Here is a 26,956-nt window from a genome sequence, read left to right as displayed (position 1 = left end):
AAGAATGCAGGCGCCCAAGGTTTTTCAGTCACTTCATATGTCCTTTTGAGTGGTTTGGCTTACTTTATTTTTTTTTTTTTTTTAAGTCTCAGAGATATTTCATAAAAAACCTAGACCCATATTTTGTTTCAAAAATATCCTTAAAAATGGTTTAATTAACAAAAAAAATCAGGATTTAATTAATTATCCAATTTTTCTTGATCGCCCCCTAGAAATAAACATTGACATTATTATTATCTTATTATCTTTCTTTGACAAATTATGTTGTGCTCCTCATCATTATAAATTTTAATCTATTAGCTCTCTGAATTATATATGTTAGGATACCATTTGGCTTGTCACTAATCCTGATTGTAACCTGACAAACTATATATAATATTGAAGTCAATGCATCTGTACGGTCACTCACATCTCTATTGTTTCCTCAAATTGTCACCTTGCATGTTGGGGCCACCCAATTGGCCATTAATTTTAGGGTTGTGTTAAAAGTGTATTTAAATATTTTGGTTAATTAATAAAATATTTTAAAACATGAAAGTTATTATTAACTATAATAACTAGTCATGGCTGAAAATTCAAGAACAGTGGGGGGGGGGGTGTCGGGGGCGGTTATTTGAATTTTGAACGGGATAATGCTACACGAACGTAAGGGCGAATAGAAAGTGGGAGATTCTATTTACAATCATAAATTTTGCTTTTCATAACCATTACACATAAAATATTAAATTTTACTATTCGTAACCATATTTATTACTTTGTCCAACCATTTATATACCAAATATATCCTCTAAACACTCATCCCTCAAAAAACACACCCTACGCGCATCCAAATTATTCTTCTTCACATCAAACCCTAGTCATCTTCCTGTTCTCCTTCTTCGCACATCAAACCATGTTCTTCTTCTTTAGACCACTCTCACAGACCACTGCCGACCTTTCGTCGTCGCCCACTTCGCTTGCCTCACCCACATTTTTCATTGGAGTTCCCCGAAATCTCAGAACTAGGTAATGCCCTTCCTTCGGGGGGTTAAGGATTCCCTGAACCATAAGGTTCGGGGAACCCCTCACCCCTCGAATCTCGCTATTCGGGGGGTGAGGGCTTCCCCGAAAGGGGAGATTCGGGGAACCCCATATCCCCTGAATCTCGTTGTTCGGGGGGTTAGGGGTTTCCCGAACAGTAAGGTTCGGGAAACCCCTCACCCCTAGAATCTCGCTGTTTGGGAGGTGATGGCTTTCCCGAAGAGCAAGATTCGGGGAACCCCTAACCCCCCGAACAACGAGATTCGGGGGGTATGGGGTTTCCCGAATCTCGCCCTTCGGGGCTAAGGAGTTTCTTTAAAAATATGAAAATAATGATACCAATGATATAAAATATGAAAGTAAATGATATACAAAATTGAAATCGAACTTACTGAATTTTGTACAGTGAAATTTGGATCAGATTAGGTTGATTTATTGATATCAAAAATTAAAATTAACTCAAAAACAAAATTAAGATTAAAGCAATATTAATTTAAAAAAAATATATAATATTAATCCAAAGATTTGGAAGACAATGATTCGAAGTAATTTATACACAAAATTATTATATATATATGTATGTATATAATTATAATATATATAATAATATAATATACATATCATATATAATAATATAATATATATATATATAATAGTATCCATTCTCCCGAACCCATGAGTTCGGGAGAATGGATACAATTGCATTCTATATATTTATAATAGTATAATATTATATAATAAATTATATAATAAATTGAATTGCATTCTCCCGAATCTATGGATTTGGGAGAATGCAATTCTCCCGAATTTATGATTTCAGGAAAAATAGTTTTTCCCGAACTCATGAGTTCGGGAGAATTGATTTTTCTCGAACGTTGGGGTTCGGGCGGTTAAGGGTTCCTCGAACCTTGGGATTCGGGGAATCTCAAATCGCCCGAATTTCGAGATTCGGGGCATCCCCTCGGCTCCAAAGCAGTGTATTTTTTATTTTTTAATTCATTTGTCGTGTATGTATATATTAATTATGTGATTAAACTAGTGATAGATGTTATAAATTGTGTTTTTTCCCACCGAAACATGAATACTCATTATCTTCTTTGTCAAACTCTGCGTAAACATTTACAGATAATAATCATCCATCGCTGATAATAATGGCTATGGCGATGAGAACTCGGCTGAGCAATGTTTGATGTTCAATAATAGTGGCTGCTGCTCGGTATTGAATAATAATGGTTGCGCGATATTTAGTTGTGTGTGAGAAAGTGGTTGTGGCGATGGTGGTCGAGAAAGTGAGTGCACGCGCTTGAAGAGTAATGATGGGTGGTTGAGCGTTAAATATTTAAATAAAGGGCAAATATGAGTTTTCATCTCAGGGTATTTTAGGAATATTAAAAGTGGGTTATAGAGAGCAAAATTTATGGTTACAAATAGAATTTTCCATAGAAAATTGGACAACTTCAATAAAATTACCATAATAACCCTTAATGTAAAAGACAAATCTACGCTTGATCTGTTTCACTATCACCTTTCACTTTCATCTTCACCCGCCCATTTTCACTCACTCTCTCTCTCTCTCTTTCAAATCACTCCATCTCTCCCTCACTCTCCATCTCAAAACCATTTTCTCTCAAACCCATTCTTATCTCTCATACTTTCTTTCAAGCCCATTCTTATATCCCTTGCTCTCTGTTTCAAATCCACCCCCACGAGTTGCAGGAACAGCCATCGCCCCCCATTTTCACTCACTCTCTCTCTCTTTCAAACCACTCCATCTCTCCCTCACTCTCCATCTCAAAACCACTTTCTCTCAAACCCATTTTTATCTCTCCTACTTTCTTTCAAGCCCATTCTTATCTCCCTTACTCTCTATTTCAAATCCACCCCCATGAGTTGCAGGAACAGCCATCGCCCCTCCTTCTTCAGGTCGCACCGCCTTGCCCCCACCACCGGTCACAGACCACCATCGCCCCCCTCCCACGCAGCCTTTCAAACCGCCATCACCCCCCTCGCCAGCTGCTCGCACTGCCTCGCTCTCACATGTCGTCGCTCTTCCCTCCTCCTCTCTCTTTCTTTCTCTTTCTCCTTCCCCCCCTCTCTTTCAGTATTTCTTCTCATTTCTCGTCGCCGTTGTCACCGACGCAGCCGCCTGAGCCAACGTCCGTTGCCATCAACGCTGCCGCCAACACCTCCATCTCTTTTCTCTCTCTGGGTCTCTGTTAAACCTATATAAATATATAATATTATTTGCATATTATTTATTTTCTTATCTATTTTATATTACTTGAAATATGATATTATGATTTTGTTTAACTTTAAATATAATTTTTAATTTTTTATAAAATATAATATTAAAATTTTGTATAAATTTATATGTATTAAAATTTTGCATAAATTTACACGTAATTTCAATTCAAGCAATATAAATCAATAATAACATACAAATATATATAATTATTTATACATAAAATAATTATTAATACATAAAATTTTATGTGTTGTATAAATGATATGAGAAAAAATATAATTAGAATTATAAATTATTTAAACTTGTTATTCTAAATAATTGGAAGTGGAGAATAATGAAAAAAAAATAGATTTATTTGAATTTTCCCTTGTCTTGGGTGGGGGAAGGGGAGAATTTTCTAGTAAAATTCATGGTGTGGATTTAACAAGAGCCTTTTCTTTTATCTATTTTGTTACTTTTAAAAATTTTAGTTTATAAGATATTGAAACTTTTAAGAGTATAATTTAACTTATTATTTTTAAAATTTTATTTTGTAATCTTATTTTATTTTTTAAGTTATAAAATACAAATTAAACTATAAATCACAATATTATTATATTTTTTCTATTTATCATTCATATAAAAAATATTTGAACTCAAAATATATTATATATTTTTATTCTTGTTTAGTATATATTTTTATTTAAAAAATATGTATATTTAACCCTGTTATATTCAAATATATTTTTAGTAAATATATTATATATTTATGTGTTGGTGACCCACACAGAGAAGGGGGGAGAGATAGAGGTGTTGGCTTCAAACGGCAGAGATGTACGTCGGTGGCGAAGGCGATAGAGACGTCGGATGTGTAGGCCAGAATGAGCACAAAGAGAGAGAGAATGAGGCAAGAGAGGGGGGAGGAGAAAGAGAGAAAGGGGGGATGGAGGTGTCGGCCGCGGAACGGCGAAAACAGAGACGGACGATGGCTGGATTTAGCAAAATATATCACAACTAAATCAGCAGCAGCAGCAGCACATGAAAAAAACAACCAACTAAGAAAGTAGAAAAACTAAAGCAGAAAAAAGAAAAATACATAAATATATATAAATATATGTAGGGGCGGACAGCAGCAGCGCGTAGCCGTCCGAGCAACAATAAGGGGCTGGCGGTGGGGGGGGGGGGGGCGACTGCAATTTGTGGCCAGTGGTGAGGGCGAGGCGCTACGATCAACAGAGGGGGCGACCTGGTTGGGGCGAGGCGGTGCAACTGGCAGAAGGAGGGGAGACGGCGGACGGTGCTTGCGACAAGAAGGAGATGACGGATTGTGCTTGACTGGATAGAGGGGGGACGGCGATGCTCATTGCGGTGGCAGGGCAAGGGTAGGGCGACGGCGAACGCTGCAACCAGTGAGGGTGAGTTTGAGAGAAAAAGTGGGAGAGAGAGAGAGAGTGATTTTGAGAGAAAGTGAGTGAGAGATAGATAGTGGGTTTGATAAATGGTGGTTTTGAGAGAGAGATAGTGGTTTGAAAATAAGCGGCAAAGATGAAAAATTAATGCCAAGTTCTCGCGATATTTTGGTGTTAAAAATCGTGAGAATTTGAAGTTGTCCAACTTTCGGTCTAAGTTTCAGTTCGTGTAGCATTATCCTTTTGAACGAGGGATTCGGCAGCTTGTCATGGCTGCCACTGATTGGCTTTTCCAGATGTGATGTGATTGTGGGGGGCTATTATGGCACTTCCAGCTCCAGGAGGGTCTTCAAGTCTAGTGCGGCATTGATAATTTAGTAACGTCCTAAACATTTTGATTTCTAGGCCATTAGCCTCTGTGATTGTAAATGAATTTGATTTCCTTGAAAAATGATTTGATAATCCCCTCCTAAACATGATCAAAAAAGCCCAAAAAAATTAAAATTATTGAAAAATAATAAATTTTTATAAGTTGTAGCTAAATCTAGTTTTCTTGAAAATAAATAAAAAGATGAAATATAAAAGTTTAAAAAACTAAGTGATAAAATTTAAAATCAAAACATAAACATCTAAAACTCTAAAACTACGGGATGAAATATAAAAGATGGAAAAAATTCAGGTAAAATAAAGTTAAATAAAAAATATATTGTTTTTTTATTTATTATTGTAACTAGTATGCTTAAAAGAAAAAAAAATTAATAGAGTGCAGTAATAATCAAAATGAGGGTAGCTGGATTCAATCATTTGTGATGTTAGTGGATTAATTAAAAATTAAAGGCATATGCGTCGGTGATGAAAAATCGCACAATAAAGTTGTTTATTTTTAAATACCTCCCCCATTTAAAGTAATTAATTGCTTGCGAAATTATGTATCATCTAATTAATGATACAATTAGCCTGCTCTGACCGATTCAATTAGCCTGACCGATTCAATTAGCCTGCTCTGCAACAAATCAATTTTTCCATGCTTAGCTTTGATTTCTTCCCATATTAATGATTGTTGTCTCTCTTATCGCATTCCAAGCAATTAGTGCTCACCAAGTCATGACTGGCTGGCTCGCTTGACGTTGACTTGGACAGATTGCTCCGTAATCTTAGCTCTTGGGACCAACAATTAATACAGGTGAGGTACTAGATAGAATACTAGCTAATTATTAAGACTGAATCATTCTATAGTCCCTTGTCTTTTGAATGTGATTATAATATCGTCATTTAAATTTGAAAGACTATATTTATAGCTTAATCTTTTAACTTTCGGTGGCCATTTGCTTGATAAATCAGAGAGATATTAAGTTACAGATTTTTAACAAAAAGACTAAGTTATAATTTAGTTCAAAAACCTAAGGATTAAAGGATATTTATTGATAGCTTGGACTGTTTGGATCACGTTGGAATCTGCTTTTCTATATAAAACCCTTTTAGCGTACAAACCGATCATCATTTCCAAACCAACCACATATTCTTTCTTCTTCTCCTCCTTTGAGTTTGTCTTTCTTTTCCATCTACCCACTCTTTTTCGAACCAACGAAGAAAATATGGCTACAGGTGTGCTCTTCAGTGTTGCGGAGGAAATAATTAAGAAACTAGGTGGCCTAGCTGCTCAGGCGGTTGGACTATGGTGGCAGGTCAAACATCAATTAATGAAGCTCAAAGGCACACTTACCAGGATTAAGGCTGTGATTCAAGATGCTGAGAAGGCACAGAAACAGAACAATCAAATCCAAGACTGGCTCGAGAAGCTGGGGGGATTTGTATATGATGCAGAGGATTTGCTGGACGATTTTACAATGGAAATTCAGAAGAAACAGTTGATGCCTGGTAATAAAATATTCGGGGAGGTACGCGTTTTCTTCTCAGAATCAAACCAATTTGTGTATGGTTTACGAATGGGTCATGAAGTTAAAGCACTTAGGGAGAGACTAGATGACATCGTTGCTGACAGTGAAAGATTTAACTTTGATAGTCGGGATGACGAGACGGGTTTTTTTGATTACTGACTGGAGGCAAACTACCTCATCTGAACCTGAAGTAATGGTTGGAAGAGACGGTGACATATTGGATGTTAAATCTTTTCTGCTGAATTCCAACTACAATGAAAATGTTTGTGTCCTCTCCATAGTTGGAATGGGTGGGTTGGGGAAGACCACACTAGCTCAACTTGTTTTTTAATGATGAGCAAGTTAAGGCGCACTTTGGTGAGAAACGTCTGTGGGTAAGTGTCTCAGGTGTCTTAAATGTTAGAAAGATTCTCAATGGGGTTGTTGGTAAAGATTTTGATCAGTTAGAGAGTCTGAAAAATGAGTTTGAAAAGAAAATTGAAAAAAAGAAGTATCTTCTTGTATTAGATGATGTGTGGGATGGTGAGGATGGTCGAGATGCTAAAGAATGGGATAGTTTAAAGCAGTTGTTACCACGTGATGCAGTAGGAAGTAGGATAATGGTAACTACACGTTCTCATGGAATTGCAGAATTGACAAGAACAATACCACCTCCACATGCTTTAAATGGTCTATCAGAAGTTGAGTCATGGCATTTATTTAGAAGAAAGGCATTTCGTCAAGACGAGCAGTCGGGTCATGTAGATGAAAAAATTAGAAAAGAGATTGTAGAGAGGTGTTGTGGAGTTCCTTTGGTCATAAAGACAATTGCGAGGTTCATGTCTTTGAAAGATAGAGCCCTGTGGTTGTCCTTTATAGTAAATGAACTTCCATATAGGATTACAGATGATAACATCGTACAGACCTTTATGTTAAGCTACGATGCTCTTCCATCATATATGAAGCATTGTTTTGCATACTGTAGCTTATTCCCAAAAGGTCAGGAGATTGATGTGAAATCATTGTTTCAAGTTTGGATTGCACAAGGGTTCATTAGGTCTTCAAATATGGGTGAGTGTGGAGAATTGGTCGCTCTTAGGTGCTTTGAGAATTTATTGTGGAGGTCCTTCTTTCAGAAAGTGGAAAAGGATGATTTAGGTAACATAAAAAGTTGCAAAATGCATGATTTTATGCATGATCTTGCAACCCATGTCGCTGGTTTTGAGAGCACCAAAGTAGAGCGTGGAAGAAATAGAATTGGTGATTCGACTCGGCACGTGTCATTTGACATGGAATTGGATTTGATGCAACAAATTCCAATTCCTTTGCTTTGTGCCAAACGTCGTCTAAGAACACTTATATTGGAAGGTGGCAAATGGAATGAGAAGGCATGGGAGTTTATTTGTCGAAACTTTGGGCATTTACGTGTGCTTGTTTTGGTTAAATTAGGAATTGAGGAAGTGTCACCTCTCATTGAAAAGCTCAAGCTCCTTAAATATCTTGATCTTTCACATAATGAGATGAAGGCACTTCCTAAATCTATCACCAATCTGGTAAATTTGCAAGTGCTCAAGCTCAATGGGTGTGAGGAACTTAAGAGACTACCAAGAGATATGAATAAGCTGATTAATCTGAGGCATCTTGATGTTGGTGGTTTCGATTCGGCTGGTGATTTATGTGGCTTGGAGTATATGCCTCGTGGGATTGGGCAATTAACTTCTCTACAGACGTTGTCACGTTTTGTGGTTGCAAAAAATAGTAGTCATAAATCAAAGATGGTTGGTGGATTGGATGAGTTGAAAAAGTTAAATGAATTGAGAGGGAGCCTAGAAATAAGTGTTAAAGAATATGAGAGGAATTCAGAATTTAAAGGAGCTATATTGAAGGATAAGCATCATCTTCAGTCGTTGACCATATGGTGGGACCCAAAGCTGGTCAGTAATTCAGATATTGATTTGAATGATGAAATGTTGCAAAACCTCCGGCCAAACTTGTATCTTCAAGAGTTGAAAGTGGAATTGTATGGAGGTATGAGGTTTCCAAGTTGGCTTTCACATCTCTCAAATCTTGTAAGGATTCGTCTAGAAGGGTGTAGCAGACTTCAGCATATCGCTCCCTTAGATGGAATCCCTTCTCTTGAAGAATTGTATATTTTTGGAATGCGGAGTTTGGAGTACATAGATAGTGAGGGGGTTGGATGAAAAGGAGTGTCGACGTTTTTCCCATCTTTAAAGAAACTTGGCATCCTGTTTTGTGAAAGACTGAAGGGATGGTGGAAGAAGAGTAGTGATGAGATGAATGATGATAGTGATGAGATAATGCTCTGTTTTCCACGTCTTTCTTCCTTATAGATATGTGACTGTCCAAATCTGACTTCAATGCCGTTGTTTCCAACTCTCGATGAACTTCGTTTGAAGGACGCTAGTTCAATGCCATTGCAGCAGACAATGAAGATGACAGCACCAGTCTCTTCCTCCTCTTCTTCTTCTTCGTTTATCCGCCCTCTCTCCAAATTGAAGGAACTAAGTTTTTCTAAAATTGAGTATATGGAATCTTTTCCAGATATATGGCTGCAAAATCTCTCTTCTCTTCAACGGCTAGTAATCACTCGGTGCTCAAGATTGAAGTCTCTGCCACTGCCTGATCAGGGGATGGATTCTCTTCAGAAGTTAGAGATCAGGGTTTGCGGAGAATTAAAGCGGATATCTCAATCTGAATCTCAAGGGGTGATACCCTACCTTCCCTCTCTGCAACATTTAAGAATCAGGGACGTCAGTGAAGAGTTGAGTGGAAGAATAAGAGGATGGGGAAAGGGATCTTGATTCCTGTTTTCGCACAATTAAGTCCGCTTATCCTTATCCTTGACCTTTCGTCTTTGAGAAAGGGATCTTGATTGCTGGAAATTGATATCTCTGCAGACATTATGTAATCTTATTGATCTTCGTAGATAAATTTGTTTATCATTCTAGACTATAGTATCTTATTTTTTATCATGTTTTTCTTGGTTTTGGTGTTGTTATATATTCACAGGGTGCAGTCCCATAACATTGAAGCAGATATGCCCAGCTTCAAATTCCGGGATGAAAAGTCAAATTGCATGCTCAACTGTGTGGAGAGTTACTGATGTGATTAATCTTAAATTCTTGTCATGGATAAATCAGGTTCTGCTCGTCTGAAACTAAATTTTCTTGCTCCTTTGGTTTCTGTTGAGACTAATGCAGCTTCTGTTTAATGTCTTCTTTTTGGCCTCCTTTCGACATCTTTTTGGTGTTGGTATGGTGGTTGGACTGGGGTTGATAAGTTAAAAGGGTAATCAATGTTGTTTCGTCAGAGAGACTGGAATAGGCTGGATCAAGTACAGTACTGAAGTTACCTTTTAACGCCTTTCTGTTCTTGCTTGATGGAGTTTAGTCAATGAACATGTGTATAGAAACTAAATTTTATGCCTAAATAATAAATTTTGAACTAATTAAATTTGCAAGAGGTGGTTTTGGCTTGTGTTTAACACTGAAAGGGTGAATGAGAATTTGCACCGTGGAATAATATAGAATAATGGAGATAATAGAGAGTTTTTTTGTCTTATTCATTTCTCCTTCCAAGTATGGTGGTATTGTCAGGTCTTTAACATTTGAGAGTTTTGGATTGGCAATAGGGACAGACTGGGTGTTCGTGTTAATGGCCACTTGAGAATTTTTCAAATGACAAGCAGTTATTTTCTCTGGAAGGTGTGTCATGCTTCCCATGTATATGAAGATGTTCTTTTCTTGGGGGATTTCTTATTTAATTTGCAAGTTGTCGTTGTCACTCTACCAGTTTTCCTTATGATACTTGTATTTATAGGGTCTTGCAGGCCTGTGACAAACTTTTGAGGAAATTTGTTCACACTTCATACATTGAATGTATATTCCATTTACAGAACCTAGTTGCAGGTATTGATCTGACTGCTGATAAATCTTGAAATATTGACAAGATGTCTAAAGTTGATGACCCATAAGCATTATGTGCATATGCTGTATTTCCCTTAGGTTGATCATAAGAATTTAAATAATAATAATCAAACAGACATCAGACATCCACATCAAACCAGGTATTTAGGCTAAATCAACTTCGGTTATTTCATATCTTTAATTTTCTAAACAAGTAAAAGTTTCTCCTTTTTAAATAATATCTTTAAATGAAATTATCTTAATTTAATAATGTCAAGTGAAATAATTTAATATTCTGCTAACTAAACAATCAAACGCTTCTCTTTTTTAAATAACTTATCCCTCTAGCTACATGATTGGTTGCCCAGAAAGTGTAGGAAAATCAAATATATGAAATGTAAAACTCGACATTTTAGTTATTTTTTTTTTTATATTTTTACTGTAGAAATGGTAGTGTGGTTTTAAGATGGCAAATGAGCATTTTGAAATGGTGAAATCTAAACTTGTTGATTATACAATAGGGGACGGAATGTATGTTCTTCTTGATGGGCACTAGATCGTCATTCAAGTCATTTTCATCTCTTTCGAATGAGTTTGATCTGATAATTTTAAACCATGTTTAGTTACAATCATCAGTTGATTTTCTGTTTTCACACAATTCAGTCCACTTGTCCTTCACCTTTCTACTTTGAGAAAGGGATCTTGATTGCAGGAAATTGATCTCTCTCTGCAGGCATTATGTAATCCCATTATTTTTCTCTTTCATCCTTCGCAGGGAATTAATTAGATCACTTGAAGATGAATATCTGATATACATTGAAAGAGAAGTCACTAAAAAAGTGATACTGCAAAAGTTCAGAGGTGGGTACCAATGAAATTCTGCAATCATGACATTTGACAACCCTCTACTTGCGATATACCACTACATCTTGCTATGTTAATTTCAAATTACAAAAAAAAAATTACCCAAGCTCTCTGCGTTGCCTAGCAAACCAATTGTTTTCGTAGATAAATTTGTTTAACATTCTAGACTATAGTATCTTATTTTTATATCATTTTTTTCTTGGTTTTGGCGGCGTTATATATTCACAGGGTGCAGTTCCATTAACATTGAAGCAGATAAGCCGAGCTTCAAATTCTAGGATGAAAAGTCAAATTGCATGCTCAAATGTGTGGAGAGTTACTGATGTGATTAATCTTAAATTCTTGTCACGGATGAATCAGGTTCTGCTAGTTTAAAACCAAATCTTCTTGCTCCTTTGGTTTCTGTTGAGACTAATGCAGCTTCTGTTTAGCCTTTTCTTTTTGGCCTCCTTTCAACTTCTTTTTGGGGTAGGTATGGTGGTTGGACTGGGGTTGATAAAGCTGAAAGGGTAATCAATATTGTTTTGTCAGAGGATGGAACAGGCTGGATCAGGTACAGTACTTTTAAGTTATCTTTTAACGCCCTTTATGTTCTTGCTTGATGGAGTTTAGACAATGAACATATGTTGCTTTATGACAAGCAGTTGTTTTCTCTGTAAAGTGTGGCATGCTTCCTATGTATATGAAGCTGTTCTTTTGTTGAGGGATTTCTTATTTAATTTGCGAGTTATCATTGTCACTCTTACCAGTTTTTTTATACTTGTATTTATGGGGTTTTGCAGGCCTGTGACAAACTTCGAGGAAATTTTTTCACACTTCATACATTGAATGTACATTCCATTTACAGAAACAAATTGCAGGTATTGATCTTACTGCTGTGAAATCTTGAAATATTGATAAGATGTCTAAAGTTGATGACCGATGAGCATTATGTGCTTATGCAGAGTTTCCCTGTAGGTTGATCATGTGTACTTTCTCTGGTTGAGGCTGCAAAGTAATGCTTTAGTTCAGACTCAATGGTAGAAGTGCACTCCCGTGTGGTATGGATCAAGCATACATCAGACATCCACATCAAACCAGGTATTAGACTAAATCAACTTAAGTTGTTTCATAACTTTAATTTCCTAAACAAGTAAATGCTTTTCTTTTTTTAAATGATATGTTTAAATGAAATTATTTTAATTCAGTAACGTCAAGTGAAATAATTTAATATTCCGCTAACTAAACAAGCAAAGGAAAATTAAATATATCTAGTGATGAGAACTATAAACATGACATTTTTGTTATTTTATTTTTTATATTGGTAGTGAAGAATTGGTTCTGTAGTTTTAAGAGGGCGAATGAGCATTCTAGCACGAAATCTCAACTTGTTGATTAACAAATAGCGATGGAATGTATGTTCTTCTTCATGGGCACTAGATCATCATTCAATTCATGAAGCAGTTACTTTTCTCTCTAATGTATGGTTGTTATAAGCTGTTAGTTTTGTATGTATATGAACTTTTGCGGAGATTTCTTATTTAAATGGGAAGTTTTTGAAATATAGGTGGTTGTCAAGCATTTCTGTACTTTGGATTTATGTTGTTTTCCAAGGCAGTGGCAAGCTTCGATGATATTACTTTTCTCATGCATTCCCATTTTCAGAATTCCGAAGCACAGGTTTATTGGTCTTAGAGTTGGTTAAGCATGTGATACTGATAAAACATGTCTAAAATAATTTAAGACATGTAAGCATGATAGTTTTCTAGTTTTCCAAAGTCCTAGCTGCTGCATGCTTTTGACATTCTGGTTTTCTTTCCCTGTTCTCTTGAGTAATTTAGTGTCAAATCATGTGAGTTTTATATGAATTAGCATTTTCCAATTACCCTAGTATAATATTATCCACTTTTATTCTATTTATTTGTCATGTTATGTAATATTACCTTAATATCAAATTTAAAATTTCAACGATCCACTGTTGTCCGCATGCAATTTGTCTAGTGATCTTCTGAGTAGTTCTGTTCATCTTTAGTTCTCCTAAACCATTTTTTCAGTATCATCTTTACAAATTTTGAAAACTTGTTTTTGTTAGTATCATCTTTTACCATTTTGTTGTTTGACTTACTTCAGTTCTCATGGACAAAGAAAACCGACGGGGAGAGGAGACTCACTACTTGACTATGAATCTAAATGAACCTGACTCATGAGAACATGCAGACAATTATTGAAATTGGAGTAACTGAAGCTTAATTTTCAGGCTGCTGATGTGTTTGTGCCAGATTTCCTTTACAGCTCGTGTGGATAAAGTTAAAAAAAGGCTGATGATAATGTGCTAGAATACAGAATTCCTGTTTGTTTTCTGTTTTCCTTTCCATGATACATAGCCATGAAAAACATGTACTTAATTTGTGAATTTTTTGTATGAAAACATTTGTTATAGACTGGTACATATATATTGATGCTGATAATTCTGGACAAATTACAGTCGAATTTATTTTTCCCTGATGATATTTACAAAGATTGTTCTATTGAATCTGAATGACTCTATAGGAACAGTGTATTCACGCCAACCGGTCACTGAATTTTGCAAAATGGTGATGTTGTCTCGCTTAAATGGTGTTGGGAGATTTAATTTAATTGGCAATTGTTTAGTTTAACTCTAAGCATGATAACAACTACATAGCATTCTAACTTATAAAGTAAGATATACTTGTATATGAAATTGAATTAGAACAATTTCCTTGCATGCATATTAAGAAATATAAAAAGTTGTAATTGAAAACCTAACATGTATATTGTCATGTACAAAACAAGTTATTATAATTAAAATAACTTGGTATAAAATTAAAACCAATATAAGTATAAGACCCTATTTGTCCAAGGATACGAACGTGGTGGTGTCAAGGATTAAGCTCTTTTGTCTTATGACTTAAATGCTCGATACTTGATGCAAACGATCTTTTACAAGTATTCTTTCAGGGTTTCAACAACGTAATTTTCAAAGAATGCATTTCCTTTTGAGAATCACGAATCAAAGGATTATGAGCTCAAAATCTTTTTACGAATTTTCTATGTTTTAGAATGGAAACAAAAGGAGAAAATGGCAATAGAAAATAAGAACTGTTTCTCTTGTATTCCTTACACAAGAGCACTCAACACTTTTCCTTCACAAGAGTACTAACACAAATGTTATCACAAGAAAACTCTTTCCTTTCTTTCCTTCACTCTTAATTTCACACTTATACATACATATTCATTTTTATTGAACATTGTTCTTCTCCTTTCTTCACTACTTCACCATCTATTTATAGGGAGACAAATCAGTCATTGACATCATAATATGTCATGAATTCACCTAAGATGCTCACATTTGAATGTGATCAACCTAACACGCTCACATTTGAATGTGATCATCAACCTATCACATTCGTAAAAGATTCAACAACCATTAGTTGAATGATCATTTCACCAAACACATACAACTAGTTGAATAACCTCTACACAAACCTCAAGGAAACACATACAACTAGGTGAATAACCTTTACATAAACCACAAGGAAAAATTCATGTTCTTTGAATGTGAGATTGAAAGTTTTAGATTACGTTCTTTTTCCTATTTTTAAGTTATTTTTAGTTTTTAATTTTTTAAAATAATGAAAACGAGTTCTTTTTGCTAGTTTTAAAAATATATTTTTGAAAATAAAAAAAAATTATAAAAAAATTCAAAATAATAAAAAATTATTTTATGTGTTTTCATTCAAAATAATAAAACATATTTATTTATTTATTGTATTTTATTATTATAATAGAAAAAATATTATAAAATTCATTAACTTTAAAATGTATTTATTTTTTTAATAATATATTAACATTAAACATTTCTAATTTATTGAATAATCAAATTTATTGAATAAAATATTATTAAAAAATTATTCTTAAAATTTAAAAAAAAACACATTTTCTAAATTTTTATTTTGAGAAACAGTTTTTTAGTGTGACAAACAAAACTCGTTTTTAGCTTTTTAAAAATAAATTTTTAAAAAGAAAAATTAAAACACAAACAGAACGCAGTCTTAAGTTTTCATAAAAACATGCTAACCAAGGGTTATTTGAGATCAATTCTCATTCACCCATAATTTGTTTTAATTAGGAGAATGTTCATGTTTTATCTAATACAATTTTTTTTCAATCCCTCACATGAATGAAAATTGTCTAATTGTAAAAAAAGACTTGAAGATTCGTAGAGAGATAATGACATGGTAGATCAATACATCACGGAGGAGTGCGATTTTGTTCACCCCCTTAAAGGGGTGAGCGTAACCCCCGTCAAGTTAATGGGGGTGAACGTCAAGCGCAGTGTTTTGGGACGATTTTAAAATATTTATTTTAATTTACTTTGTGCGGCCGACTATTTTGTTTACCTGCCCAAAGAGTTTTTTCCTTATTCACTCTCTCTCTCTCCCCCTCTGGCGTGCGTCTCCTCCACTTTCGGTGTGTCGTCCAGCTCGGACGTCGGTCCTTCATGCGTCTCCTCCACCTCCGGCGTGTCATCCAGCTTCGACGTCAGTCCTCCGTGCGTCTCCTCCTACCCTCGCTGGTCCTCACCGCATCTCCTTCACCTCTGGCGACGTCTCTTTGTTCTCTTTCTTCTTCAGGTAAATGCTGATTTAGTTTTTTTGTTTGGAAATGCTCCAACAGCCGTACTCTATTGCTTCTGCTTGCGCTTCTTATTTGTCTGCAATTTTGTTTGTTGGTGTCTCTCTATTATTGGTAAAAATGTGAGCGTATTAACGATTTGCTTGCGTGCATCTTTAAACAGAATTTTTTTACATTATTTCACTTGATTTTTGTTAGTAAATGGTCGAGATCTGTGTTGGGTTTCTTTGATTGGCATGTATTTGGCAATACTCAACTTGTCTTGAACAATATAGTATGAAAGCTGCTTCCGAAAAAAGGATGGATGAAGAAAGTGAATTCTTTGCTTGAATTTGTTTAACCTCTTTGCTTGATCTGTATTTCATTAATGTTAATTGTTTCTTTTTGTCCAACTCCAAGCGCCACCAACCTACCATCCTTCGGTGACCCCAAGATATTATGTATGTCCAAAATTGTTTCTTTTTGCTTGATCAATTTTGTTCATTGCTGTTAATTGTTTCTTTTTTTCTGAACAGGAATTTATGTACAAGAAACTAGTCTATGCCATAAGTGAGGAACAAGGATATTTGGACTTGTCACAGGGTTTCCAAAGCCAACCAATCAATTTGTGTATATTTTTATTGAAGAGATTTTGAGTTCTTTTTTCTTTTGAATTTTTTTGTTGGGTTTTTAAATTGGGAGAAAATGGTGTTTTTAGAGGGAGCTTTTAGTTAATGAATGATGAAATAACAGCACCTTGCTTTGATAGGTTGCTGCTGCTGCAGCATTTGTGGTTAGATTTTATATATGCGTACATTCAAATCTTGGTGCAAGATGGCTAGCCTGAGATGGTTTTCCAGGACATCTGTTAGTTGGTAGTGCTTTCTTTGACATGTGTAGTTTGCAGATTCTTTAAATCTTTTACTGTAATGAAGCTGACTTAGAAAAGTTGTGATAGAGTGGTCGATAACTGTGTGGAAATGTTCGTTCTTTTTGGCTTGTCATTTGTCTTGTAATCTAGAAAATGATAATAATAGTAACAAGAGTGTTATGTTTTTTAAGGAATTGTACAAAAATGTGGGATGCCCACATTTCAGGAAAGAAAATGACTTTACCATGGTTTGATTAGTTCTTTCAAGAAAGTAAATGTGAGATAGCCAGATGATGAATGAATATAAGCAAAGCAGAAAGATGCGATGTTCAAAACGATGTTTAGAGACTTGAACAGGAAATACTACGTGATCTAGTTCCAAGAGAGAAGTGTCTAAAAATGAACAAAAGGCAATTAAATTTCAGAGAGTATGATGATCAGCCAAACCTTGGGTGCCAACAATGTAATGATAATGGCGCAAACATACAAGGATAGAAAAAGATAGATTTGTTGCAGGGAACAGACAGCGAGAGAGCAATGCGGGTCAAAAGGGAAAGAATTAGGCTTTGCTGTCACATTGCTCACAATTGCGGGTGTGTTTGATAACATGGAGTCCATGAAAATTGTCTTATCCAAAAAATTAAATTTCATCTTTATTATTTGACATACTATATTTTTTATGAAATTTAATTCCACAATACAATCATTAAAACATGTTTTTGGCTATTTTTTCATAAAAAATTTCATCTAAGGGAAGATGATTTTTATTTTTCATGTAAATTAGAAAATATTTTCTTTTTTACCTAAATGCTATTAAACACAAATTAACTGTTTTTCGGATTATAAAACCCTAAACTTGCCAAGCTGTAGAGCATAAATATTCTGTCATATGATTTTATGAATATCAAATTAAACTTTGTCAGGTAAGCTCTGCCATAAATATTCATTTAAATGAATAAGAGTCGAATTCAGCTGCTAGTCAAAGAATTATTTATAGATGTAGATACGAATTCAGATACGAATAAGCGTGCTAATCAATATCATTCAAATCCATGGTGAAATCACAAACCCCCACCCCCTCAAAAGCCAGCCCCTAAGGATGGCTGCAAACATACCAATAAGCACAACATATTAAAAGTGGAATTTTAACACTCAACAAGCATTTCCAAAGCAGCTTAACTGATTGCATGGGCGTAGATGAATAACCTAATAAGGATAGCTTTAAATACAAAAAAATAAAAATCTCATAATTTAATTCAAACAAACACTCATAATTTAGTTCAAACATGATTAATAGTAACTTCAAAAGCACTTTTGTGTCTCAACAAAAATAATAATAAAAATGTAAATGATTGTTTCTCCACACAACGTATTGTTCTACATAAATTCATGGAGATGTTTAATGCATTGTTCACTTCACAATACGTTGTCTAGAAAAAAAAAACCTCTTTATTGATGACTTAAAAATATATAACATGTGTGAGATGAATAAAAATAACGAGTAAAAGAATATGATAAATTTTGTTCACCCCCACTAGAGGGGGTGAACAAAATCACACTCATCGGGGGAGGTGGTCTTTTCTTTTCAAGATCTAACAAATTTGTGTACGGGTTGAGGATGGATTATTATTGTAAAATACTATACCACCCCTACAACGCATAACATATTATTAAACTAACCTCACCTAACTCAATTGATTGCGAAATTCGATCGTCTAATCAAATGAACAGTAAAGAGTCATGTAATTACTAAGGGTTAGGGTGTTTTTGATTGGAAGGTGGAAAATGAGTTTAAATTTTAATTTTATAGAATTTTAATTTATACCCCCTTTTAATTCTTTAATTTAAAAAAAATTATTTTCTAAACTCAAATAAAATTCAAATTTTTTTCGCTGTTCGATTAACTCTATTTAAATTATTTTTAATATTTTTTAATATCATTTTAATTTTTAAAAAAAAATTAAAAACATATCATTTAAATTAATTGCAATAAACCAAGATTAATCCTCTCAAAAAATGATCAATATCTTAGGTTGAATCATGAATTAAATCTGATTTAATTATTACGATAAACTTTGCTTGGAACACAATGATGATGCCATGCCTCTTGATCTTAGTTAGCTCTTGGTACCTACAATTAATATAAGTGAGGTACTAGAGGCTGCTACTGCTAGCTAGCTAATTATTAACTATACACATTTTTAATTAAGACCAAATCATTCCATAATCCCTTGTCTTTGGATGGTATTATTATAATCTAGTCATTTAGTTATATATTTAGTTATACATTTAACCAAAAATAATTATGGATCGTCTAGGCTGAATCCGGCCCCTCTCTCATGGCCTAATCTGGCCCATTTATCGTGGCCCAATCTTAGCTTCATCTAGCCCTACGCCAATCTGCAGCAACATCATTGCAGCTTTTACTGGATATTCGTGCGTCGACCTCAGATCTCATTTTCATTAATGACAGATCTCATCCACATTAATGAGAGTCTAGTTGATACTATGCTACCACCTGGGAATCTTCACTGACGCTGGATACTCAGTCTCATCACCTGCAAACGCACGATGCATGCATGTCGGAGGACGTCTCATTTTCCTATATCAACCAGCTCTTTTCAGAATCAAAATATGTTCTCTTTTTTTATCTACTGATACACTGTCATTTCTTATGAATATATAAATTAAAGTATAAAATTTATAATAAATATAAACTTTAAGTTTAGTGAACAATTGTCACTATGGTTCGATTCCCATTGCATGCAATTGGGTTTAGCAGGGACTTAATATTTGGGTTCGGGTTACGAGGGATTTTTAAATTATGATATAATTATATTCTTGAGATTCTAAAAATTCATTAAGTCAGGTGAGAGAATAAAATTTTGACTTGTGACTAGAGATGTTATTATTGGTAAATAAAATATTAAATGACATAATTATCTTAACATCAATAATTGAAATGACAAAAAAGGACAAATAGCAAGGTCGTTTTCATTAATGATTCTTATCTCTCTTACCACATTCCAACTAACTTGAATTTCAATTTGAAGATTGAGATATATATATATATATAATTATAATACCAACTCGAATTTTGGATTCTACCTAAGTCACGGATTGAATCGACAGATTTTTAAATTAACAACTCAACTAAGTTATGATTTTTTTAATAAAAAAATAATATTATTGTTTTTTAATTAAAATGAGATTATTTAAATAAAAAAATAATTTAAAATAAAATTCGACTTAAATTAATGGATTCTTCTGTAGAGTTTGTGAATTTTATAACTATGTATTGGAACTTTAGTGATTGATTGGGAGAAGTTGGAATCTGTTATTCTTTTTAAACAATGGTCATCTATTTCGACAATAATTCACTGTCATCATTAATGGCCTACCCCTTAATTAAAGGCATTTGTGTACTATAAACAGGTACTAAATTTAATCCTAAACATGACTGAAATGTCAGGCTAATAAGTTAATTTTGAGTGGATATATATCTATATAATATAGCAAGAAGGTTTTTGAAAATGTGTAGAGACAATCTATGTTTGTGTGGTTGAGATCCATCAACGGCTGAGATCCATACCCCCCCTCCCCCCCGCGCGCGACCGCCCGCCCAAAACTATCCCATCACGCCTCTCTTTCTCTGTTTCCCTCTCAGCCTCTCTCTCTCCCTCTCTGTTTCCCACTCGCCCGCCATTGTCGCCCACGCCCACACTACATCTCTCTCTCCCTCTCTCTTTCTCTCTCTCACCCGCGGCCGTCGCCGCCCTTCGCCCACACCGCCTCTCTCTCTCTCTGTCTCACCCGCGGCACCCACCCCATCGTTGCCGCCCCTCGCCCACACTGTCTCTCTCTCACCTGCGGCCTACCTTCGCCCGCCCTCTTCTCTCTGTCTCTTTCCCTCTCTCACCTCCGCGTAGCCCACCCACGCCATCGTCGCCGCCGCGTCTGCGCACTACCGTCGCCCCCCGCCACGCCGCCGCCGCCCACTTCCAAGGTCCTCTCTCTCTCGGTCGACCCTCGCCCACCCCCTTCTCTCTGTCTCTCTCCCTCTCTCGCCTCCGCGTAGCCCACCTTTTGTTTTTGCTTGTGTTTTTTTTTTTTGACTTGATTGACGTCAAATGTACAACCTCGGCCTGCAGCTCTGGGCAACCATTGGGGATGCTTTTGTCAATTCCTCTTGGCCCCGAGATAGCAAGGTTCAGAAGTGTTGATCATTTATCTCTATATACAATACATGATTAGTTATCTATTTACACATATTAAGCCTAGCTCTCTTAATTTGTGATCTCTTTCATTGATGCAAGAATAAGAATATAATTCTGTTGAAAGCAAGTGAGACAAATATATATAATAAAGCAATTAGAGAAGTTGGAATTGAGAAGAATGAAGTAGAGAGACACTAGCTAGGGAACAAAAGATAAGATGCAGACATGAGAGGTCATCAATGGGCTCAATGCATGGCAATATTCCCCTACTAATTAAGTAATTTTATATAACATGGATCCATCATGCCTATAACACTAACTTACAATCTTGGACTTATACACTTGTCATGTTCCACATTACGTACTATATTCTACGAGCAATTTCTTCAACCTAACTCCGCTACGTACACAAATTGATTTTTATTGTACAACTTTCGTGCAAAATTAATTAATACATCCCCACTCTTACATAATTTTAACTTTAAACTTTCTATATATTGAATGACCCAACTTTTTCGTATTCATGTGTCGGTAGCAGAAAAGAAGATATATAATATAGTTGGAGTGGATAATTTTTTTTTTTAAAAAAAAAAAGAGGAAGAAGAAGTGGTTAGTCGCTGACATGTGACCGATCACTTCAATTTGCCATAGAAGAAGAGACGTTTAAGAGAGATGAGAAGCTGCCAAAAAGAGAAAGAAGTTAAGGAAATGTTAAAAAACTGTCATATTAGTACGTATATATATCATTTACTGGTTATATGTTTAAATGAGTAATTTTATACAATTTAATATTACGTTTGAAATCACAACAAGTTTAAAGGCATAAAAATACTTTTAGCCTAGATTTAGGCACATATTTAAAATTATAAAAAATTTAAAGTTTTATAAAAAAAAATTATAAAAGTTCAAAGGCATAAATATCATTTTGCCCAAACATTTCCATTAGAGATAGCTTATACATGCATGCATGCATACATTATATACATACATACATATGTATATAACATATGCATGGATCCCAAATCCCACAAAAAAAAAATAGAAATTTTGATTTTGATTTATTGGGTTTCGGAGAGGAAAGTCTGAATTAATAATTGGAGAAGAATATTGATGGCTTAATATATATGCTATATTGTGTGAGTAGCTATGTAAAAAGTCACTTTTGTCTCTTTTACATTTTGTAAGACGTGACTTTTTACCTTACAAAATATATAAAAAAAAAAATAAAACTCAAAAGTGACTTTTCACCTGTTTAGACAACACACACACCAATTACTATAACCATATTGCCCAGAATTGACAAAATAAATGATAAGTTTTTAAAAAATTAAAAACATATCATTTAAATTAATTGCAATAAACCAAGATTAATCCTCTCCAAAAATGATCAATATCTTAGGTTGAATCATGAATTAAATCTGGTTTAATTATTACGATAAACTTTGCTTGGAACACAATGATGATGCCATGCCTCTTGATCTTAGCTCTTGGTACCTACAATTAATATAAGTGAGGTACTAGAGGCTGCTACTGCTAGCTAGCTAATTATTAACTATACACATTTTTAATTAAGACCAAATCATTCCATAATCCCTTGTCTTTGGATGGTATTATTATAATCCAGTCATTTAGTTATACATTTAACCAAAAATAATTATGGACCGTCTAGGCTAAATCTGACCCCTCTCTCATGACCTAGTCTGGCCCATTTATCATGGCTCAATCTTAGCTTCATCTAGTCCTATGCCAATCTGCAGCAACATCATTACAGTCCTTATTGGATATTCGCGCGTCCATCTCAGATCTCATTTTCATTAATGACAAATCTCATCCACATTAATGAGAGTCTCGTCGATACTATGCTGCTACTTGAGAATCTCCACTGGTGGATACTCAGTCTCATCACCTGCAAACGCACGATGTATGCATGTCGAATGACGTCTCATTTTCCTATATCGACTACCTCTTTTCAGAATCAAAATATGTTCTCTTTTCTGATCTACTGATACACTGTCATTTCTTATGAATATATAAATTAAAGTATAAAATTTATAATAAATATAAACTTTAAGTTTAGTGAACAATCGTCACTATGGTTTGATTCCCATTGCATGCAATTGGGTTTAACAGGGACTTAATATTTGGGTTCGGGTTATGAGGGATTTTTAAATTATGATATAATTATATTCTTGAGATTCTAAAAATTCATTAAATCAGGTGAGAGAATAAAATTTTGACTTGTGACTAGAGATGTTATTATTGGTAAATAAAATGTTAAATGACATAATTATCTTAACATCAATAATTGAAATGATAAAAAAGGACAAATAGCAAGGTCCTTTTCATTAATGATTCTTATCTCTCTTACCACATTCCAACTAACTTGAATTTCAATTTGAAGATTGAGATATATATATATATATAATTATAATACCAACTCGAATTTTGGATTCTACCTAAGTCACGGATTGAATCGACAGACTTTTAAATTAACAACTCAACTAAGTTATGATTTTTTTAATAAAAAAAATAATATTATTGTTTTTTAATTAAAATGAGATTATTTAAATAAAAAAATAATTTAAAATAAAATTCGACTTAAATTAATGGATTCTTCTGTAGAGTTTGTGAATTTTATAACTATGTATTGGAACTGAGCATGAATGGGAACCGCTAGCGTATGGAGGGAGGTGCACCCTCTAATTCTTTTCAAGATTAAAACAAATTTGTGTACAATTTGGAGATGGGTTATTATTATTATTATTATAAAATTAAAACACTTGGGGACAGGCTAGCTGGCCTGGCACGGATGCTGACAGCACACAACTTGTAAAATACTATACCACCCCTACAACACCTAACAAACATATTATTATATTATATCAACCTCACCTAACTTCATTGATCGCAAGATTCGGTCGTCTAATGAAATGGACAATAAGTAAACAGACATCATAGTTATTAATTATAACCTGACTTTTTAGACTCGCGGCTCAATTAACTTGTACTTTACACAGATTAAATATATAAAAAAATCAATTAAAAATTAATTTGGCCCTTGATCTCAATTAATATTAAGTGAGGTACTAGAGACTGCTACTGCCAGCTAGCTAATTATTAATCATACACATTTTTAATTAAGACCAAATCATTCCATAGTCCTTTGTCGTCTCTGAATGGTATTATTATTATAATCTAGTCATTTAGTTATACATTTAACCAACATTGATTAATTTACAAATTTTTACACCAAAAAAACTAAGTTATAATTTAGTTGGGAGCCTAAGAACTAAAGGATCGATATTTTTTAATATTTAACCCAAAAATAAAATTTAACATTTAACCAAAAATGATTTTCAACAACCTTTTCTTTTTATCATCTAATGATAAAAAATTTCAATTTGCCCAAATCTCAAGATATAACTATTTATTCTCAAACAAATTAAAATACTAAAACCAAATCAAACTTAAAATACTAAAACCAAAATAAAACCATTAACCTATTGATTTTTAAAATTAAAAACCATAATCAAACCATTCGATTTCGGTTCAGTTTCGGTTTAACCATAATTTTTTTAGTTTAATCAATATCAACAAAAAAAAAATAAACTCTTGCAAATAGTATTCATAAAAAATTTTTATAACTGCACAATAAACAAAGACAAACTCTAATAAAGTTAGCTTATTCTTGTATAAAGTTACAAATTAACTTCAAACTTCTTGGATAGAAAATCATATCTCCGAACCTACAATTGTTAAGATCAATAAATTAATATTTTCATAATTAAATTGTAATTTAAGCTAAAAAAAATCAACTACAAAAGTTAATACCTTCATCAACAACATTAATATCTTCTTCGTAAATTGATGCATATCCATCTGAAATGAATGACCCAACTCAATCTAACAAAAATATAAATATAAAAAGTAAATTAATATAAAAATTTTAAAGTCTTAACAATAAAAAAATAACTAGTAAATGAAATAAATTCACATTTTTTCACTTCATTTGACAACCAACTTTGTGCTGCCACTTTGCGAGCATGCCATATTTTGTAAAAACTTACTTAAATTTAACTATCAATCGAGAGAATCAAAGAACTAAAAGAAGAGAAACCATACAAAGTAAAAAAACTTGAAACAAAGGTAACGACCAGGGTGCCCAAGAATTCTACCTAAATATGGCCTAGAACATCCATTCCATGTGCATATCTTAATGCTTGCATGTGCCCAAAAATTTGTAGGTGTCCTAGCCATATATTCCATTACGCAACTTCTTGCTAATGTGACCCTACAAAAATGCCTATAAAAATATATTTGGCCCAAGAAAAATTCTGATTGCAAAGGGATTGTTTATCTTTTGGTTCTCATCAAATGCACATGCACGAAGCACACTCTTTTAGTAATATGAGAAAGTATGAGTAAATGGCAATTGGTGATTTAATGAATCGTCCCAAATTCCTAGCATAATCTTATACAAAACTCTACTGTAGTAAATAATTTGGGTCTCATTACCAGAAGAGTATGGGTATTCCCTGCAAATTTAGGGATTGTTCAATTTGGGGATTGAACTCAAAGTTTGTCATTTGGAACAAAAAGAGTTACATAATAACGAAATGAAATTCTATGGTTATGATTCTCCTAGTAATTTTTTAGTTGTCAATTGAAAGAATCAAAGAGCTAAAAGAAGATAAACATACCAAGCAAAGGCGGGCGAGGTTGATTGGTCGAGCAAGCGGACGAGCAAGAAAGATGCAGAGAGCGATGGCGAGCGCTGGCGAATGAGCAAGAGAGATGGGGCAGAGAGCGAGAGACAGCGAGGGTGAGTGAGAGCAAGAGGGGCCGAGCCTTAGCGAAAGCAAGATAGATCTAGCGAGGGTGAGCAAGAGCAAGAGAGATGCAGAGAGCAAGGCTGACTGGCAAGCACACGCGAACGAGCAAGAGAAAGGAGGCAGTGAGGGTGAGAGAGAGCGAGAGTGAGGTCGAGAGAGGAAAGAGAAGAAAATGGGAGAAGGGTTTGCAAGCAAGGCAATTGGGCTGGGGTGGGCTAGGCTCAGATGGGCTGGGTTGTATATAATATATATTATATATATAATATATATATTCGGTTTAGTTTGGTTCGGTTACCTACCATTCGGTTCGGTTTTGATTTGGGTTTTGGTTTAGTTTTAGTGAAAACTATAATCAAACCATACCCATTGAAACAGTGTTCGATTTTTCTCCAAACCAAACCATTAACCAGTCAAACAGTTTTTAATCGCATTGACCGATTCGATTTCAGTTCGATTCCTCACGATTTCGGTTGCAATTGTCATCCCTACATATAATTAATCAATATCTTATTCCTAATCTCAACTCAAGTGCCCCACTTTCTTCTCCCCCCTCCCCTCCCACACTAATTCATCATTAATCTAAACCTCTTCAAATTTATTTTATTAAAAAATATATATATATTTTTTTAAGATTATATGCTATCACTCCCGCTCCCGTTGCTATCTCCCACAATTCCAATAGGTAGGCAGGTTTCGACCCCTAACACAACTACAAATGTGAGGGCGACAAGCATTTTTCATTTTTAAAGTCGTTCATTACCTACTGAACCATCTTCTGATCAGGACTCGAATACTGAACCTGAAGGTCTACAGAGCAACACACCAATGAATTCTTTCTAATAGAAAAGAAGGGATTTGTTACTAAACTAATGAGTAACAAATCCCATCTTTTTTTTATTATAGAGTTGAGTTTCAAAAACTAAATTTATATATATATATATATATGTCTCGGTGTTCAAATAGATAGTGATTATATTTATTATTTTTGAATAAAATCTTATAGTAGACCATAAGTCACTACTGCTCGTAATTTACATGCTTAATGTATCATTAAATCATAAAAATTATTTTTTTTAAAAAAAGAAAGGAAGAAATAATTATT

At 34.3% G+C, this 26,956-nt stretch overlaps 1 protein-coding gene and 1 pseudogene across 1 annotated transcript in view; both read left to right on the top strand.

The window, feature by feature from the left end:
• Positions 1-26,956, top strand: part of LOC127809317 (putative disease resistance protein RGA3) — a 60,366-nt gene that overhangs the window by 21,663 nt on the left and 11,747 nt on the right. The window lies entirely within an intron of this gene.
• Positions 6,041-13,789, top strand: LOC127809194 (putative disease resistance protein RGA4; annotated as a pseudogene).

Source organism: Diospyros lotus, chromosome 9 (assembly GCF_014633365.1).
Source record: "Diospyros lotus cultivar Yz01 chromosome 9, ASM1463336v1, whole genome shotgun sequence".
Lineage (NCBI taxonomy): Eukaryota > Viridiplantae > Streptophyta > Magnoliopsida > Ericales > Ebenaceae > Diospyros > Diospyros lotus.
Note: the sequence above shows the minus strand (reverse complement) of the source record. Positions and strands in the feature narration are given on the sequence as shown.